Raw genomic sequence first — 18039 nt, 5'->3', positions numbered from 1 at the left:
CTCCATCCACCCACCCACCCATCATCCACCCACCCCTCATTCATTAAACACTGAGGTCAATCTACGTAAGTCTACAGGTTTGTGGCTGAGCCGCTTGCATTTGAAGTCAGGTTCAAGTAGGCTGTGTGACCATAAGCAAGTTGCCCAATTTGCTATATAGCAGTTTGTTCATCTGTAAAATGGAGAGATAGTATAACGGCAGTGGATTCAAAGAGTCAGTCCACAGACGGGGCTTAGAAAAGTGCCTCATGGGTAACGAGTGCTCCATGAATGGAAACTGTTAGTATCACCACTGTTATTAAATACTTGCCGAGTTGTAAGCCACATGCTGTGGTTTTAAAGAGCGATCCAGGGAAAGCTTTGGAGCTTAGAGGAGTCACCGGGGAGGGCTCTGTGGAGCTTGTTCAGACTTCAGGGGGAAAGGAGCTCAGCTCTGGGACCTGGTAGTTGTGTCCCCAGGACACCTTTTTGCTACTTTGAAGTAAGGACAGCACTGTGATCTTTCACACGTTTCGTTTCTGTGGAGTCGTTGCTGAGATGGGTCATTTTTTAAACAAAGCGTGACATTGTGTTCAGCTGAAGATCCTGGTTTAACGCACGGAAGGGGATTGTTAAATACCTCGGACAGCTGATTCCTGGATCTTAGCGAGCAAAGGAACCCCCAGCTCTGTCCCTGGACAGCCTGCCCCGGGGGGTCACTGCGTCTTCCAGCTCCGGCCAGAGTCAGGTGCGTGCGGACTGCCCTCCCTGAAGCTGGCCCATGTACACAGCTGCTGGCATTTGTGACGCGTGCCCTTGAGGAGAGGGGCACAGCTGAGAGGAAAATGGACGATTTAAAAATAAAAATTAATGCCAGCTGGCTTGGTGAAGCCCTCAGGTTTGCCGCCTGCCTGTCCCAGGGCGGGTGGCCGTCGGGCTCAGCAGTCAGGAGGTGGGAGCAGCGGTCATCACGGTCAGGGGCCATGCTGCCACCAGGCTCGTGGCGGCCTTTTTGCCGCACTCGAGGTGTGTGGAAACCTGAGCTTTAGGGAAAAGTCTACACAAGGCAGGGAAGCCTTTGGCTTCTCCTTTCTGCCCTGGATGGAGCGACGGGGAGAGGGACTTGGCAGTCCTGGCTCAGTGTGACCGGGGACCTCAGGAGGCCACATCACCTCTCTGAGCCTCCCTTGGCTCACCAGTCACCCCTTCTGACCGTCTGCTCTGTCTCCGTCTGTCCCCGCCTTCATGTCTTTCCCTGCCTCAGTCTCCACTTGTTCTTCTCTGCCTCCAGCAGCAGCCCTGTCACCAGCACGAAACAGGTGTGCCAGGCATTTCTCTCTGCAGCAGGGGGTCGGGCACAGGCCAGGGGTTCTCCAACTTAACGTGCCTCAGAATCACCTGGAGGGCTCCTTAACACACAGGTGCCCCCCCCGCCCCAGCGTTTCTGAATCAGCAAGAATTCCATAAAGGTCCCGAGGCCACGTGGACGCTGCTGGTCTGGGGGCCACACTTTGGGAATCGCTGGCATAAACATTTCTGGTCCATCTGTATGTTATACTCAGACAAGCACTTCCTATCTGTCTTCGCCTCAAAGTAGGAAATGTTTTGCAAAGATTTAGAGATTATTTTAAAAGCGTGTTTCTGAATTATCCTTATGCTGTGAAAAATCAGTGTCATATTTAACAGATGGACTTAACAAGTTGATTAAAAGTACTTTAAAGTGCTCAGAGGTACTAAAAAGTTCTGGAGTTGGCATCCAAAGCTTGCCCCCCCCCAGGAACCGGCCCAGGTCAGGCCCCCTTGGTGGGGTGGCCCATCCCTGTCGGGACCCCAGGGAGAACCCTCAGTTGCCAGCCTTCGCAAATCCCCATCTGGAAGAGCCCTGAGTCTGCTCCCTGGTTACAGTCACGGGCCTGCGCCGCAGGTGGGCGGTGTTTGGGTGAAACAGGCCCATCGGTTTCCTCAGCTTCTGGATGGAGCAGAGCGATGACCCAGGAGGGGCCAGGACGGCGCCCACCTGTGATCTAGGGGCAGTTCCGCTGGGTCACCGCACGTGTCTGGACAATTGAGGGGCATCCAATAGTTGCGAACTTGTGGTTTCAGGAAATGCTTCTAAAAAGTGCAGCTAAAAATAAATAATAAATAGAAAGTGCCACTAGCCCCGCCGGTGCGGCTCAGTGGTAGAGCATCCGCCCTGACATCGGAGGGCCGAGGGCTTGCTTCCTGGTCAAGGGCACCTACTGGAGTGTGAGTTTGCTCCCGTGGGGGAGGCAACCAGCGGATGTGTCTCCCCCCCCCTCCCTGAAAGCAATGGGCAAACCATCCTCAGGTGAGGATTACCAGCAGCACCACCAAAAGCGCGCTCGGTGCCCCGTCTGAGCCTCAGACCCTGCATCTAATTGCCACTTGCTCACCCACAGCTGCTTTCACGGCCAATTCAATCAGCAGGTGCAATGGCTTGTGTGATGGGCGGTCACGGAGCCACAGCCCCCAGACCCTTCCTCGGCTGCGAGGTGGGGAGACAGACACGCCTGGGTTATCCCTGCCTGGGGGGCTCAGCCGCCCCACAGGAGACACCCCAGGAAACAAGCCACCGCCACACGGACCACTGCGGCTGCAGGAGCCGTCTGCACCAGCTGGTGGCCGTCCAGGGGACCAGGGAACCAGGGGACCAGGCGACCGTATCCTCAGAGCACCTGCCCGGCAGGTCGCAGGAGTGGCCGAGAATCCCCCCACCAGGGGCAGGCCTGCGGCTCCATCCCCGCAGTAGGAACTGGTCAGGTGCCTGGCTTGGGACAACCGGACAATGGCAGGCATGGCGTGAGCAGGGCCTTGGCCCTTGGAAATGCGGTTGCCACCTAGCGTGCAAACAGGTGGATGCACCTGGGAGGGTGGGAGACACGCGGCCCAGCAACCCGTTAACGCCCCTGATCCCAGCCAATCAGCAGCCAGCTGCCAACATGGGCGTGAACCTGCTGACCACCAGCCAATGAGCAGCCAGTTGACAACATGGGCGGGAACCAACTGACCACCAGCCAATCAGCAGCCAGCTGCAAGCATGGGCGGGAACCAGCTGACCACCAGCCAATGAGCAGCCAGCTGCAAGCATGGGCGGGAACCAGCTGACCACCAGCCAATGAGCAGCCAGCTGCCAGCCTGGGCGTAAACCTGCTCACCACCAGCCAATGAATATCCAATTGACAACATGGGCGGGAACCTGCTGACCACCAGCCAATGAGCAGCCAGCTGCCAGCATGGGCTGGAATCAGCTTACCTCCAGCCAATGAACAGCTGCAAGCATAGGCATGAACCTACTGAACACCAGCCAATGAGCAGCCAGTGGACAACATGGGCATGAGCCAGCTGACCACCAGCCAATGAACAGCCAGTTGACAACATGGGCGGGAACCTGCTGACCACCAGCCAATGAACAGCCTGCTGCCAGGCTGCATGAACCAGCTGACCACCAGCCAATGAGCAGCCAGCTTCCAGGCTGGGCGTGAACCAGCTGACCACAGCCAATGAGCAGCCAGCTGCAAGCATGAGAGGGAACCAGCTGACCAGCAGCCAATGAACGGCTGCAAACATGGGATTGAACCTGCTGACCACCAGCCAATGAGCAGCCCGCTGACCACCAGCCAATGAACATCCAGTTGACAACATGTGCGGGAACCAGCTGACCACCAGCCATTCAGCAGCCAGTTGACAAAATGGGCGTCAACCAACTGACCACCAGCCAATGAACAGCTGCAAGCATAGGCGTGAACCTGCTGAACACCAGCCAATGAGCAGCCAGTTGACAACATGGGTGGGAATCAGCCGACCAACAGCCAATGAACAGCTGCCGACGTGGGCTTGAACCTGCTGACCACCAGCCAATGAGCAGCCAGCTGCAAGCATGGGCGGGAACCAGCTGTCTACCAGCCAATGAACAGCCAGTTGACAAAATAGGCGTGAACCAGCTGACCACCAGCCAATGAGCAGCCAGCTGCCAGGCTGGGCGGGAACCAGGTGACCACCATCCAATGAGCAGCCAGTTGCAAGAATGGGCGGGAACCAGCTGACTACCAGCCAATGAACAGCCAGCTGCAAGCATGGGCGTGAACCAGCTGACCACCAGCCAATCAGCAGCCAGCTCCAGCCAGCTGGCGCCCCTGCCCGCACACAGCGCGAGTCCCCCGAGACCCGCGGAAGCGCTGCCGGCTGGGCCCGGCCGCTGGACCCTCCCCGCGGGCCAGTGAAGGTGGTTGGTTTAGGCGCCAGGTCGCGGGGCCGCCGCACCTGCTCCGCGCCCAGGTTCCTGGCCTCACAGCAGAAGGAAGGCCCGGCCTGCAGGTAACTGAGCCGCGCACCTGGAGCGCGCGCCTGACCGGGGCTGGCTCCCCGCGGGGCGGAGCCTCCTGCCACCTGCCTCTCAGCCTAAAAGAGGCCGAGCCGGGCCAGGGGCCGGCGGTGTGGCCCCCTGGGGGCGGCAGCCACGCGCAGAGGCAGGTGGGGGGCAGCCTTGTCCGACTGTCCACACGGCCAAGGGCAGGGCCGGGGCAAGGGGCCCCCGCCGCCCTCTCCCGGCACGGCCCCGAGGCCCTGGGCCTGAAGGACGGTGGCGCCTCGCTAGGGGAACCTGGGCCTGAGTTCTGCGCCTGTCGCTCGTGTCCTCTGCGCTCTCGGGCTGGCTCCGGACGGCGAGCAGAGGAGGGGCCCCGAGCCAGCAAGGGCAGTGCGGCCCCTGCCTAACAGCCTGCGCGACACCCGGGGGACTTGGAGGTCACTGGGCTCAGTGAGCTGTGGCCAGACACGGAGGGACAAGTGCTGCAGGAGCTCAGGTATGTGTGGAATCTTAAAGAGTGGGGCTCGGAGCAGCAGAGGCCAGAATGTGGGGGGAGGGGAGGGGAGGGGAGGGGGGCAGGCGCCGGTCAAGGTCACCAGGCCGCGGGGAGGGCGCTGCCCTGTGGCCGGAGCCGCCGCTAGGGGTCGCCCTGACACAAGGTTGGCGGCCGCAGCGGGGAAGGTCTGCGGTGTCCTTTTCCACCGGCAGGTGCGGGAAGGGTGTCTGTGCTCGGTGCGGCCGCCCGCAGTCAGCCTGACCCAAGGAGGAGCAGGGGGCCTGTGTGACTGCGCATGTCCCTGTGTCTGTGCGTTGAAGGGGACAGTGGGCTTCACTGCACAGCACCCCAAGGTCAGAGCACCCAGGGCGGCTGGGGCCAGCACTGCCACGGCACCCACCCTTCGCGGGGAGGTGCAGCCTTGCTGGGACTCAGTTTCCCCAGCTTTCACAGAGCTCAGGACAGGCCGAGGAGGGTGTGGAGGAGCCCGTGGCGTGTTGCTCGGGTAAGGCCAGTTGTGGTCATCATGGGTGGGGCCGTGTTTCTTTCATTCGGTGAACTTTTTGAGAGCCGTCTGGGGGCTGCACCTCCCTTCCCCCCAACTGGGTGAAGCCTCGGATTTCAAGCCTGGAGGGCTTCGGGCCTCCCAGGGCCACGGTGACCCAGAGCTTCCTCTGTTCCAAGGTGGACGAAGGTGGGGTGCTGAGCGAGGTCACCATGATTAATTGGTGAGCCCAGTTTGTCCCAGAATTGGAGAGGAAGTGGGTCACTGTCAGAGGACTTGGATGAGAGTGTGCACACGTCACTGGCCAATGGCAGAAGCTTCTAGACAGTATCAGGGAGCAGGTGCCTTTGAGCCAGAGTCGGCCGAAAACCGCAGGATGGAGGCAGGTAGTGATGGACCTGCCAGGAGCGGTCAGAGCTGGCATTGGAGGCAAAGTTAGAATACACCCCTTTGTTTGCTCTGCCAACAGGCACCTGCACCTTGAGTGAGATTTTGGCCAGTCTACATGTGTTTGCAGATTTGAATTACATAGAAATTCAGCATAGATTAAAAGAAGGTTTTAGATAAATGCCTGTAGGAGACCCTGGAATGGTTGCCAGGATGACCTGGGAGAGAGCTCTGACGGTGGGTTTGTTCCCTGAAAGGAATATAAACCCAACTAAACCAGACAAAGCAAAAATAAGGGGGGGGGGCTCTTTCTCTGTGTAACTGCAAAGTCCAGACATGGCCCTCATGCATCAGTTAGCTCTTGCTGTGTAACAAACCATCCCAAAGCTTAGTGGCTTCAAACAACCACCATCGTGTCATTCATTGTGTATGAGGCTGTGACTCAGTGGGGCTGTTGGCCGTTGGCCAGGACCAGGGGTCCAGGGTGTCCTGAGTTACATGGTGGCTACTTGGCTCTGGCTGGCCAGTTAGTGCTGGAGATCAGCACGGTGGTGGGTGTGACTGGGCCTTGTGTTCCCCACCCTCCAGCAGGCTGGCCAAGAGCAGCCAGAGAGTGCAGCCCTGTGCACAAGCCTCTCTGCGCGTGTGACGTTTGCTGCTATCCCACTGGCCAAAGCAAGTCATATGGCCAAGCCCAGGCTCAAGCGGGTGGAGAAATGGACTCCGTCCCTTGGCTGGGAGGGCCCTAAAGTCACGATGCAGAGGCGTGCTCGCAGGGATGGGAGGAGGGTGAGCCCACCTTTGCTACCTATAACGTGGGGCTTCAGGCTAGGTTGGATCCAGGATTCTGGAAGCATCTTTGGGACTTGGTCTTGCTGCCCCTCTTGGCTCTGGCTCTTCCTTTGTCAGGTCGTAGCAAGCTGACCTCCAGCAGCTCTGGGCCTACAGCTCCCCCCAGCTCAGGCCCAGTGGGTTAAAGACTGTCCATCTCGAGGTGCTGGAGAAAGTCCTGGAATCGCCTGTCCCTGCCTCTGACTGGGTCATGTGCTCGTCTCTGAGCAGACTTTGTGTGAGGGGAACGTGGTGCTCTGGTGGCCTCCTTCAGGGGCCAGCGGGACAGTGAGCTTCCAGCCACGCGTTCAGAGGAGAGCGCAGCAGTCCAGGGCCCCACACCAGAGGCCAGGGGAGGCCAGTGGGCAACTGAAGCGAACAGCCTGAGTGCCAAGAAAGGAGACTGGGTGTTCCGGGTGGGTACACACTCAACACCGGGGGAAAGCTCTCTGCTTTTCTGAGCATGCCCAGAACATTCTGCACTTTCCGTGTTGTTCAGTGGGCTACACGGGACAGCTGACCAGCCTCTTCCCTCTCAGATCGTGGGGTGGATTTGCCTGGCCGGGGCCCCAGGGGTTCCAGTGATGCAGAGGGTGTCCTGCGCCCCCGCATGGATCTGAGCAGAGCACCGAGCTGGGTTGGAAGTCGTGGTGGGTGCCGTCTCAGACCCCAGGGCCCCGGTGGGCCATCTGGGCCAGGGAGTATCTCACACGCCGCCTATTTTGAGAAATGGGGACATCAAAAATAGAAAGGCCCTAATTCCATAGCCTGAAACTCTCATCTCGCGAGCTGGTAATAAGCTAAGACAATAACTCCCCATCCTGTGACATTTTCACAATGGAGTCTTTTTTTTAAGTTCTTTAAGACCTTGGAGGAACCCCCCCCCCCCCCCCAAAAACAGCTAAATTGTCTTTAAGGACAGAGCAGAAGTTGCTGGCAGCTTTGGGGCAGGAGGATCTGGCAAAGTCACGAAGGACGGCCCTGTCCCCAGGTCCAGGGCACGGCTGCCTTCATGGGACCCAGCGAGGCCTCGGCCCCGACTGGACGCGGCAGATGTACATCTGGTAGCAGGAGGGGGAGGTCGTTTGGGGAAACGCTGGTGGAAATAAGTGCGATGAAATCGCCTTCTGCCAGTGCTTGGTCGATAACCCCCCGCCCAGCCGAGACTCTTGCTTAAGAGAAGCAATAAATATCCGCAAACGGAAGCGGGGGCTGCTAGCGGCGGCTTCTCAGCCCAGACGGGCCCAGGGAGACTTGGCCTCGGCCGGGCTACGTGCACCCCGAGTTTACACCAAAGGAATGCTTGCCCAGAGCCACGAGAGTGAGGAGCCTCCTTTCCCCTTTGTCCCTGGCTCCTGAGGACTGTCTGGTGGAGAACAGCTCGGAGCACCCCTCCCCTGACACTCAGGACGTGGACCGTTGCTCATGAAGACTCACGGGATACGGGCTTCGGGCAGGTCGTGGTGGGTCTGCCCTGTGTTCGGCACCCTCGCTCCAGGGGGGGCGAGGCGATCGGCGCGCAGTTGGGGTGCCGGGGAGACGGAGCCTGCAGCTCGAAAGAAGCTGGTCCTCAGAGAGGCCGAGGCCCCTCCACGGCGAGGGCCTGAAGGTGTCGGCAGCAGGGACGGGATGGAGGGCACAGCATGGGCAGGGGAGAGGAGGGAAGGTGACAGGTGTGTGCGACAAGGCACGAGAGGGCGTCAGGAGCAGGGCCCCAGGAAGCAGGCCGTTCCCTGGAGTTCCTCAGGGCGACGCTGAGCGTGGCCTGTGGATAAGTCCTGGCCAAAGTGAAAAGCATGGTGGGGGCGAGTGGGGCTCTGACTGCACCCTGATGGGGACATCCCCAGACCTCCGTCCCAGCCAGTCCTCAGGCCCGTACGCAAAGGTGCAGACCAAAGCACACGGGTGGAAGGAGGGGGCCCGCAAGGGAAGCCCCAAGGACAGTGGAACGAGGGGAACCCCATAGACTTGGCCCCGGGGGTAACCTGCCAGCCAAGGCTGCTGGAGGGGTGGGGAGACTTAGCCCCATTGACGTGATAAAAACTAAGCAACCGAGGGGGAAAAAAGGCAAGTATTAATTCCAGGAAAAACAAAAAGTTGTATAAGCAGAGAAAGAGAAACTTAGTTGTCCTCGATCCAAGGCCAACAGCATTTACCCAGTTCGACATCGCAAGTAATGATTTGTCCGAAACTCGGGCCTTGAGGGCTTGGAGGGGACGGGAGAGGGTCTCGGACTTACAGAGGCGGATACTTAACATCCCGTAGACATTGCCTGGGGGGGACGAGCCGAGAGACCGCAGGACGAGCAGTAATTGTGGTAAAGTGTAGGGGGCCTCACGAGTTAGTTAGAGTGGAAAGTGCCCCCGGCCGGTGGGCTCTGTGGTTAGAGCATCGGCCCGAGCACCGAAGGGTCACGGGTTCGATCCCCGGCCCAGGTCAGGGTGTATGCGGGAAGCAGCCAATCGATGTCTGTCTGTCTGTATGTCTCTCTGGCTCCCGTCCACTTTTTCTAAAAAAAAAATCAGTGGAAAAATACCCTCAGGTGAGAATTAACAAAAACAAACAAACAAAAAAACCCGGAGTGAAAAGTGAATGCTTTGGGAGGTGGGCTGGGCTGGGCCCGTTGCTGATCCTCACACCCCCGTCAGCCTTGTTGGATGCACACATGTGTTCTTACCCGTGTACCTGTGCACACACACACACACACGCACACAGGTGTCCTGCTTTGATTTGCAGACACAGCAGGAAGAAAGGGGAACTACATGCCCTGGGTTTCTGCAGGGGTGACGGCCACACAGTGACACGGGGACGAGACGCTCACAGGGGCCTCTCGGGAAAAGCCCAGGTCTTCTGGTCATTGGGGAACATGCCATCCTCATCTCCACTCTCCCTGTAAGGTTTCCGCCTCCCCGCACCCCCGCCTCCCTGCACCCCCAGCACCCCAGCCTCCTCCCTGCACCCCCAGCACCCCAGCCTCCTCCCTGCACCCCCTGCACCCCAGCCTCCTCCCTGCACCCCCAGCACCCCAGCCCCTCCCCTCCCCCAGCCTCCGCACTCATTCCCAGCGTGGCCTCTTCACTGCGGCTCCTCTCACACCTTCTCTTGGCCCCTGTCCCCCCTAAGGTGACCCTCGAGGTGATAGCTAAGTCTCCGAGGTAAATGAGCCGACAGACAGTCGCACGCTGACAAACACTGAGGTGTTTTCTAACACGTTCACCTCCCGGCAGAATGCAGGCGGCGCCAGGCAGCTCGCGAGCAAAGCCTCGGGGCCCAGGCTGCGCGCAGCTCCCGCCGAGCCCCTGATAGCTGTGAGTCCCGGGGCAGCTGGCCCAGCCGGGGGAGCAGGGACTCGCCAGCATGGGGAGGAGGGTGGCGGGGTCCGACGGGGACCTGGAGGCAGAGGCGGTGGGGGGCTGGAGAGGAGGCGCCTGGCCTTGCCCAGGGAGACTCACACCCTGCGCCCCCGGGACGTGCGGCGAGGAGTGGGACGGTGTTGATGCCACGTGCACCGCCTGAAACTACTTCTCGTTTGGTATTAGGGCTTTTGTTTTCATGCCAGTCTCTCTCTCTTTGGGACAGGGGGCTGCTTGGGTCAGTTTTCCAGGGACCGAGCAAGTCCCTGGAGGTGGCCTTGAGGCCCTGATAAGAGCGGCTCCTTGGCCGCCAGCTCGGAGGATTCTGTGGTTCAGTTTCTGGAGTTAGTTTCTCAAAGCAAACAGCTCAGGGCCACCTCGCTCCCTTTAAACCATAGCGACCTTGTGCTGTGCCCTTTGTGGGTACCCCTGGGGGCGGCCACCCAGCTGTGAGTCAGTGGCTGTCCAGAGCCTAGGATGCTGCTGCTCTGTGTTAATTGGACATTTTCGCCCGAGATCCCTGCTTGGAAACAGTGCGGATGGGGGCACCGAGGAGGGGACGTCACTGGCTCCTTCGTCCTGGCCTGGAGCAGGGGACGGCTCCCTCGGAGAACGTGCCCGAGCACTGTAGCCCCTCAGAGGCTGCGACAGCGACGAGGGAACAGACCCGTCGGGAGGTTACTGCAGACGCCCAGGAGAGGGGACAGTGACCAGAGCAGGCCGGCTGCGTAGAGGAAGATGGACATTTTCACTTGCGTCTCTGACGATCAGTGACGCGGAGCATTTTCTCATGTGCCCTGGCTGTCTGTACGTCCCCTTGGGAGAAGCGTCTGTTTGGGTCCTTTGCCCATTTCTTAATGGTTTGACGTTTGTCTTCCTCTTGCTGAGTTGTGTGGATTCTTTGTATATTTTGGGAATTAGCCCCTTATCAGATGTTTCATCGGCAAATATGTTTTCCCAGACCGTGGGCTCCCTTTCACTTTGATGCTGGTTTCCTTTGCTCTGCATAACTTTTTAGTCTGATGCAGTCCCATCGGTTTATTTTTTGCTTTGTTTCTCTTGCCCTGGGAGATGTATCAGTAAACACATGGTTATGAGAGATGTCTGAGATTTTGCTGCCTACGTTTTCTAGGATTTTTATGGTTTCGCATCTTACATTTAAGTCTTGTATCCATATTGAATTTATTCTTGTGTATGGAGTAAATGGGTGATTTGGTTTCATTTTTTTGCATGTACCTGTCCAATTTCCCAGCACCATTTATTGAAGAGACTGTCTTTACTGCATTGGATGCTCTTGCCTCCTTTGTCAAATATTAACTGACCATAATGGCGTGGGTCTATTTCCGGGGTCTCTGTTCTGTTCCATTGACCTATATGTCCATTCTTGTGCTGGTACCAGGCTGTTTTGGTTACAGTGGCTTTGTAGTGTAACTTGATGTCTGGTATTGTGATCCCTCCAACTTGTTCTTCCTTCTCAAGATTACTGAGGCTATTTGGGGTCTTTTTGGTTCCATTTAAATTTTTGGAGTATTTGTTCTGGATCTATGACATATGCTGCTGTTATTTTAATAGGGATTGTGTTGAATCTGTAGATTGCTTTGGGTAGTATGGACATTTTAATGATGTTAATTCTTCCAATCCATGAACATGGTATATTCTTCCGCTTGTTTATATCTTCCGCTATGTCTTTTTTCAACATTCTGTAGTTTTCCGAGTACAGGTCTTTTACATCCTTGATTAAATTTATTCTTAAGTACCTTATTTTTTGTTGCAATGGTAAATGGGATTGTTTTCTTAGTTTCTCTTTCTGAGAGTTCATTATTGGTGCATAAAAATGCTGTTGATTTCTGGTTGCTGCTGGTGGGAATGCAGACTGGAGCAGCCACTATGGAAAAAGTGTGGAGGTTCCTCAAAAAATTAAAAATGGAGCTGACTTTTGACCCAGTGATTCCATTCCTAGGAATGTATCCTAAGAATCCTGAAGCACTAATCATAAGAATATATGCTCCCCTGTGTTCATAGTGCAGTTTACAACAGCTGAGATCTGGAAGCAGCCCAAGTGCCTGTCAGGAGATGAGTGGATAAAAAGCTGTGGGACATTCACACCCTGGATACTACACAGCTGTAAAGAAGAAGAATCTCGTACCCTTTGGGACAGTATGGAGGGACCTGGGCAGTATTATGCTAAGTGAAATAAGCCAGGCAGAGAAAGACAAGGATCACATGATCTCAATTATATGTGGAATCTAATGAACAAAATAAACTGATGAACAAAACAGATCCAGAGACATGGGAGCATGGATCAGACTCACAGCTGTCAGAGGGAAGGTGGGGGTGTGGAGTGTGGGGGAGATTAACCTAAGAACTTACCTGCATATACGCAGAACCCATGGACAGACAATAGTGAGGTGAAGGCCTGGGGAGGGGGTGGGAGCGGGGAGGAGGGGGGGGTCAATGGAGGAAAAAAGGGGGATATCTTTCAACAATAAAGATAAAATTTTTTTAAAAAAGAAACACGTTCAGACTAAGTTTATGTTTTAAAGAGAGAGGAGAACTTGCTGATGTGGAATAAAAGTGGCGAGAGGAGAGGACACGCAGAGAACTCAGGATGCTGGGGTTCTGACCTGAGCGACGGGGTGGACAGTCTCCTGAAGGGCAAAGACTGGAGGCGGGCGGGTGGGTGACCAGGAGTGGGGCCGGGGCTGGGAAAGATGGGTCGCTTTTCTGTGGCCATGGACAGCTGGAGTGGGCCTCGGGCCCGTTCTGAATGTCCCTGGTGCTGCTTGTAGCAGTGGCTGGGTCCATGTTGGAAAGTCCTTTGGGTAACTTTGCAGGAAGCGCAGTGGGGACTCGGTCTTGGAACGACCCCCTGTCTATTTTATGACAGATTCTCAGAAACCAGCGTCACAGAGCCCAGTGGGCAGTCGCAGGGACTAACCGGGATCCCGCTTGAGGACGGCCCCTGGGCGTCCGCACACCCGACAGGCTGCTGCGCTCCCTCCCCAGCAGCAGGAGGCACAGGATGCTCCCCCGGGACGAGGAAGGAGACACAGAGTCCTTGCAGCTCCACACGCAGGTGTCTAACGTCACGGGCAGGAACCTTATTTGCGTCCCGGTGGTCTCAGGAGGAAGCACCAGGTGGGGGAGGTGGGGAGTCTGACTCAGCCTGGCCTTGGTTCTCCCTCGGGTCCAGGTTGCCCACGTGGCCGCCCCCGGGCTCTGCCCCTAGGTGCAGGCTGTGTCCTGGCCGCGCACCCGGGAAGCGGCGCCCTCTGCTCTCTCGGGGGGTGCGTTAGGACTAAGGGGAAGCTCCCGTGTCCTCTGGGGGAGGCCAGGATGAGAGCCTCCGCAAGCCCGCGCGGCTCCGCTCTGGAAAACCTGCTCCCGGCAGCGGCCTGTGTGGGCAGAGAGCACGCAATGGGCCAGGCTGAGCGGGGCTGCGAGGGCTGGGCCGGGAGGATCAGAGGCACCGAGGGCCGGGCTCTTTGGAAGCGGAAAATGAGCCATAATGACCCAGAAAGGAGCTGCTGCTCCATGTGGACCCCAGTGGCGAGAGCATGAGAGCGCGTGCAATTTTGTCATCAGGACGCCGCGGAGTCCGGCGCTCGGCTGCGCGCCTCTCTGCCGCGAGCGTGGCTGGTCCTAATGAGTCCGGGGCAGAGGCAGCAGGCTTGCGGGGACACAGTGTACAAAAGCCACTCGGCTGTCCCAGGCGCAGGCTATGACTCAGGAGGGACCCAGAGGAGGGCGAGGTGCAGGTGGCAGCCAGACCGCAGGACGCCCAGGTACCCCGCGCGCTCGGAGAAACAGCCAGTCCTTCTTCGTGTGAGTGCGTCGTGGACACTGCACGGGACACACGCTTTTAAAAACGGCTTTTTAGCTCTGGCTGGCTTGGCTCGGTGTTTCGACTGTCGGCCGGTGCACAGAAGGGTTGTGGGTTCAATTCCCAGTCAAGGGCCAGCACCTTGGTAGCAGGTCCCCCCACTCGGGACGCATGTGGGAGTCAGCCAGTTGATGTGTCTCTCACATGGATGTTTCTCCCCCTCCCACCCCGAATCAGTGGAAAAAATATCCTTGAGTGAAGATTAACAAAATGAAATAAAATGAAATGAAATAAAAATGGCTATTTAATGGAGATTCCAGTGTAACCAGTGTTCTGTCTTTCACGTGGCCACCCTACCCGGGGGCACAGCTCTTCCTGGGGACTCTTACATGGGTTCGACATGCTGTCTCTGAAGGTTGGCCTCTTGTTTCTGAAACCTGTAACCTCTTGGCAGAAAGGAGGGGGTTGGTTTTATAAGGAGCCCAACACGCTACGGCTTAGGCGGTAGTTTTCGGTCTCTCTGCGACTGCGCCGCTGCGGGCACAGCTCCGCCAGGGCCACGTGGGCAGGCCACAGGCCACAGGCCACAGGCCACACCTGAAGCACAGTCTTAACCTAACCTGCAGGCTGCCGCTTCCTGTCCCATTGCAAAGGTGACCCCGTGAGGCTCAGGGAAGGGCAAGGCTTCCCCGGCTCGCAGCACGTCAGACAAGCTCCTTTTGTTGTGGGCAGGAGCACAGCGGGCTCTGGCTACTAGAAGCAGGACAGAAATTTACTAGAAAAATGAAGGACAACCCACCGTGTGGGGAAACTGCTCCAAACTGGACAGCGGGGCTGCAGACCTGACCAGGTGAGGGGCCCAGACGGGACACCTGCAGGCCCCTTATCAGGACAGTCGCACCTGCTTGGCCAACCAATTCAGGGCCGGCAACCTGGTTGGCTGGGTCAGGCCACAGTCCCACGCCCGGCTCCCACGGAGGCGGGACGGCCAAGGCGCTGGTGCCCTCGGCCTCTGCAGGGGAGGGCAGGTTCCTCTCGCCAGGACGCAGGGCAGGACTAGAAACAAAAATCGCATCACCCGCCGGCGTCCCCTGTGGAGCCAAAGTGAGCCCAGGCTGGCGCAGGACCGAAGCCCCTGCCCTCCCTCCGTGAACCTGGCTCCTGGGTGGGCCTGCGAGCCGTGGCTCTGTGACCCCCCCAGGGCCACACGGCCAGAGCTCCAGTTGCACAGCGTGTCTCGAGGACGGTGCCTGTGGGAGAGGGGGTGTCATCCCCATGAGGGCACCGTCAGTCCCGCAAGGCGGGGGTGCCCAGGCACCGGCACGTTTCCTGTCCTCCCTGCGATCGGTGGTCGCCGGGTACTGGCCTCAAGCGCTGCGTTAGGGCCAGCACCAGCCCCGCTGGACACCCGGTGCCCCGTCCTCATGGGTAGCACCCCCTTGTCCTCAATCCCCCCAGTCTGGATGAGATGCAGACACTGCTCGGGGCCTTTGTCGCGCGTGGCGCTGGGGCGCCGGGCGAACCTGGACGGTCCCTTGCTAATTATTATTTTTGCCCACTGTATATCCAGCACGTTCTCTGTTATTTTCCCCCGAAGCACAAGTTGAGATTAACAAGAAGGACGCTTTGGCGTCTGGGTCACATTCTCACATCTTGGGCTCACTTGTCACTCAGCGCGAGCCCGGCTTTCTCCGCAGGTTTCTCCCCGGCGATGCCCTCCTGCCCCCTGCGTTTGGGGAAGCGCCGGATGCGGCTAAGTCTTTGGAATGGCCGGTGACCGCTTTTCTCTCATGCCGCCCTGACTGCCCGGGGTGGTCCCAGAGCAGGAGGCCCCTGTCCTCTAGCATCTGGGCTCTGTTTTGGGCCTGGAACAGCGGGTTTTGCAACCTCCACCCTTAAAGCCATCGCCTCTCCCTCCCGGGGGCCTCGTAATTCTCGTAGCCACCCGAGAGGCAGGAAGGAAACAAACGTCAAAACTGCCCATTTTACAGATCAGGGTGCCGAGGCCCCGAGAGGAAAATCAAGCCAGAGTCCCTCGTGGCCCTAAGACCACTCGCCCTGCTCGTAACTCCAGCAAGAGAGGGTGCAGAGCCGAGTAAAGGGGCCGTGCTGGCCTGGGACCCTGCAACCCCGCGTCCCAAGCTGTCTCCTTCCCAAAGGGGCTTTGGCTGCAGCTCCCGGTCTGGTCATCGGCGTGACCCCGTGAGCTGCCAGGTAATGGGATTCACGTCACTTGGAGGAAAATTAAAAATACAGCAAGACAAAAACCCTATTGTTGCGAGTCGATTGTGCAATTTACAAACCATCGTAATGGATGCAAATGATACGCAGATTTATGCACGAGCTTCCGAATGCGAAACCGCGCGTGGCCCGGCCCTCACCTCCTAAACCTCTTTGGCAAAATGCAGTGTTTGCAGCCGGTATGTTTGGACACCAGACTGAGCTCGGATAAGAAGATTACAGGCAAGGGAACCGCTGGCCCCTCTTTCCCATCTTGTTTCAGCTGCAATTTCGCATCTATCTTCTAGATGAAGCCGCAGTGCTTTTAATGCGCTTAATGCAGGATAAGAGTCCGGAGGAGCTCTGGGTGGCCCCATTTGCTGCTGTGCCACAGCAGGGGCTCGGTGACCCAGGGCCAGGGTGCCCATCAGGCCTGACCTGTGCAGGGCCCCACAGGGCAGTGAGCCCCTGGAAGGGGGAGCCTCTTTTGGCTTCAGCGGGCTCCTGATGGGGGGTGAGGCACAGGACAGGGATGCCTGGCATTAGGGTGGCAGGGAGCCCTCCAGAATCCAGTGCCTGCCGGGTACGCCAAGGCCATTTGATAAGTGAGATGTGGAAGCAGCCCTGGGGTCCTCCGTGAAGCTCTGGGAGGCCTCACCTGCCTCAAGTGGAAAGGGGGGGTCTCAGGGTCGCTGGGAGCTTCCCACCTGCACCTGCTCAGTCTGGGAGCTGAGGCCAACCCAGCTGCCCAGAGGCAGGGGACCGCGGACTCGATGTGCCAAGCTTGGCGGTCAGAGGCCGAAAAACACACCAAACCCATTTGATAGAGGGAACCTCAGCTCTTTTCTGTTTCCCTGTGTGACAGACCAGCAGCAGAAGATCTGGGCCCCCTGCCCTCAGGCCCTGGCCCCCGAAGTAGACCTCCTACCCGGCCCCCGAGTGCTAGAGCTGTGATGGGAGCAGCATGCCCTCCGTGGCACATGTGTGTCCACTCGTCCACACCCACGTTCCCCCGTGGACTCCCAGCGTTGCACGAGTCCGGAGGGGTCACCACACCTGCAACCTCGAGTTTTCCAAGCCTCCGTGCTCGCATGCCTCCTGCGCCGGGAAGCTCACTACTTAAAGGGCCTCACTGACGTCACCAGGCTGTAACTAGAAAGGGCCCTGGAGCAGGTCCCTACCCAGGGTGCTCCATGCACCCGCAGGCCCTCCCCTTTCGTAGCCTCTCAGGCCACACATCTGTCAGCAACAGACACAGAGAAAGGCCGGACAAAAGAGCTGCGTGTCTGCTGGGCACCCTGGGAGGACACACACGGCCTTTAACGTCCCAACAAACAAGTCACCAGGAAGTCACAGGCCACCTTCTCCCAGAGATGGCGGTTCGTGGAGGAGTGGGCGGTGCTGCCGACACATCCTTGGCACCCCTCTGGCCGGCAGTCACCTCCACTTTGTAATTTAATGGTGCTGACACTCAGACACCCTCGAGCTCAGCAGGAGACACTCCTCCCTGGCCTTTCCGAGTGTGAACGTTGGCGCAGCTGCCTGGCGTCTCCCGGGAGCGGCCAGTGGGGCTTCCTGGGGGAGCCGGACCTGGCGACAGCCTGTGGGATACGGGACGGATGGCTCCGGAGAATGAGGTCCTGATTCCGGGGGCGCCTGGCTCAGGTGCTTAGGAAAACGGGTGCCTAGGGACACCCAGGCTGTGCCACCAGCCACATGTGGCTCCCCAGCACCTGAAATGTGGCTGTGCCACACGTGGGCATAATACTATTTTAAATACACGGGGTTAAATATGCTATTAAAACATGTCGTGCCTGTTTCTTTTTGCCCTTTTTAATGTGGCTGCCAGACATGTTTGAATGTTAGGAGCGGCTGGCGCTGTTTTCGCCGGGCTGGCGGGGCAGAGGGGTGGCAGAGAAGCGGAGGGAGAGCGGTGGTGCCTCTCGCCGCAGCACCTATTGCGGGGGATGTGGGCGGTTCAGAGAACACCCACGGAGGGACAGCGGCCCTGCTCGGACCCAGCTCCCCACACAGCCTGGGCGTCGGGAAGGGCCGCCGCGCCCTGGGCGCCGTCTGACTCCATCCCTGCCTCCGCCGCACGTCAAGGGCGGTGCTGGG

This window comes from Miniopterus schreibersii, assembly GCF_964146895.1.
Source record: "Miniopterus schreibersii genome assembly, chromosome: 12".
Taxonomy (NCBI): Eukaryota; Metazoa; Chordata; class Mammalia; order Chiroptera; family Miniopteridae; genus Miniopterus; species Miniopterus schreibersii.
The sequence above is the reverse complement of the archived record's forward strand: the minus strand, read 5'-3'. Positions refer to the sequence as shown.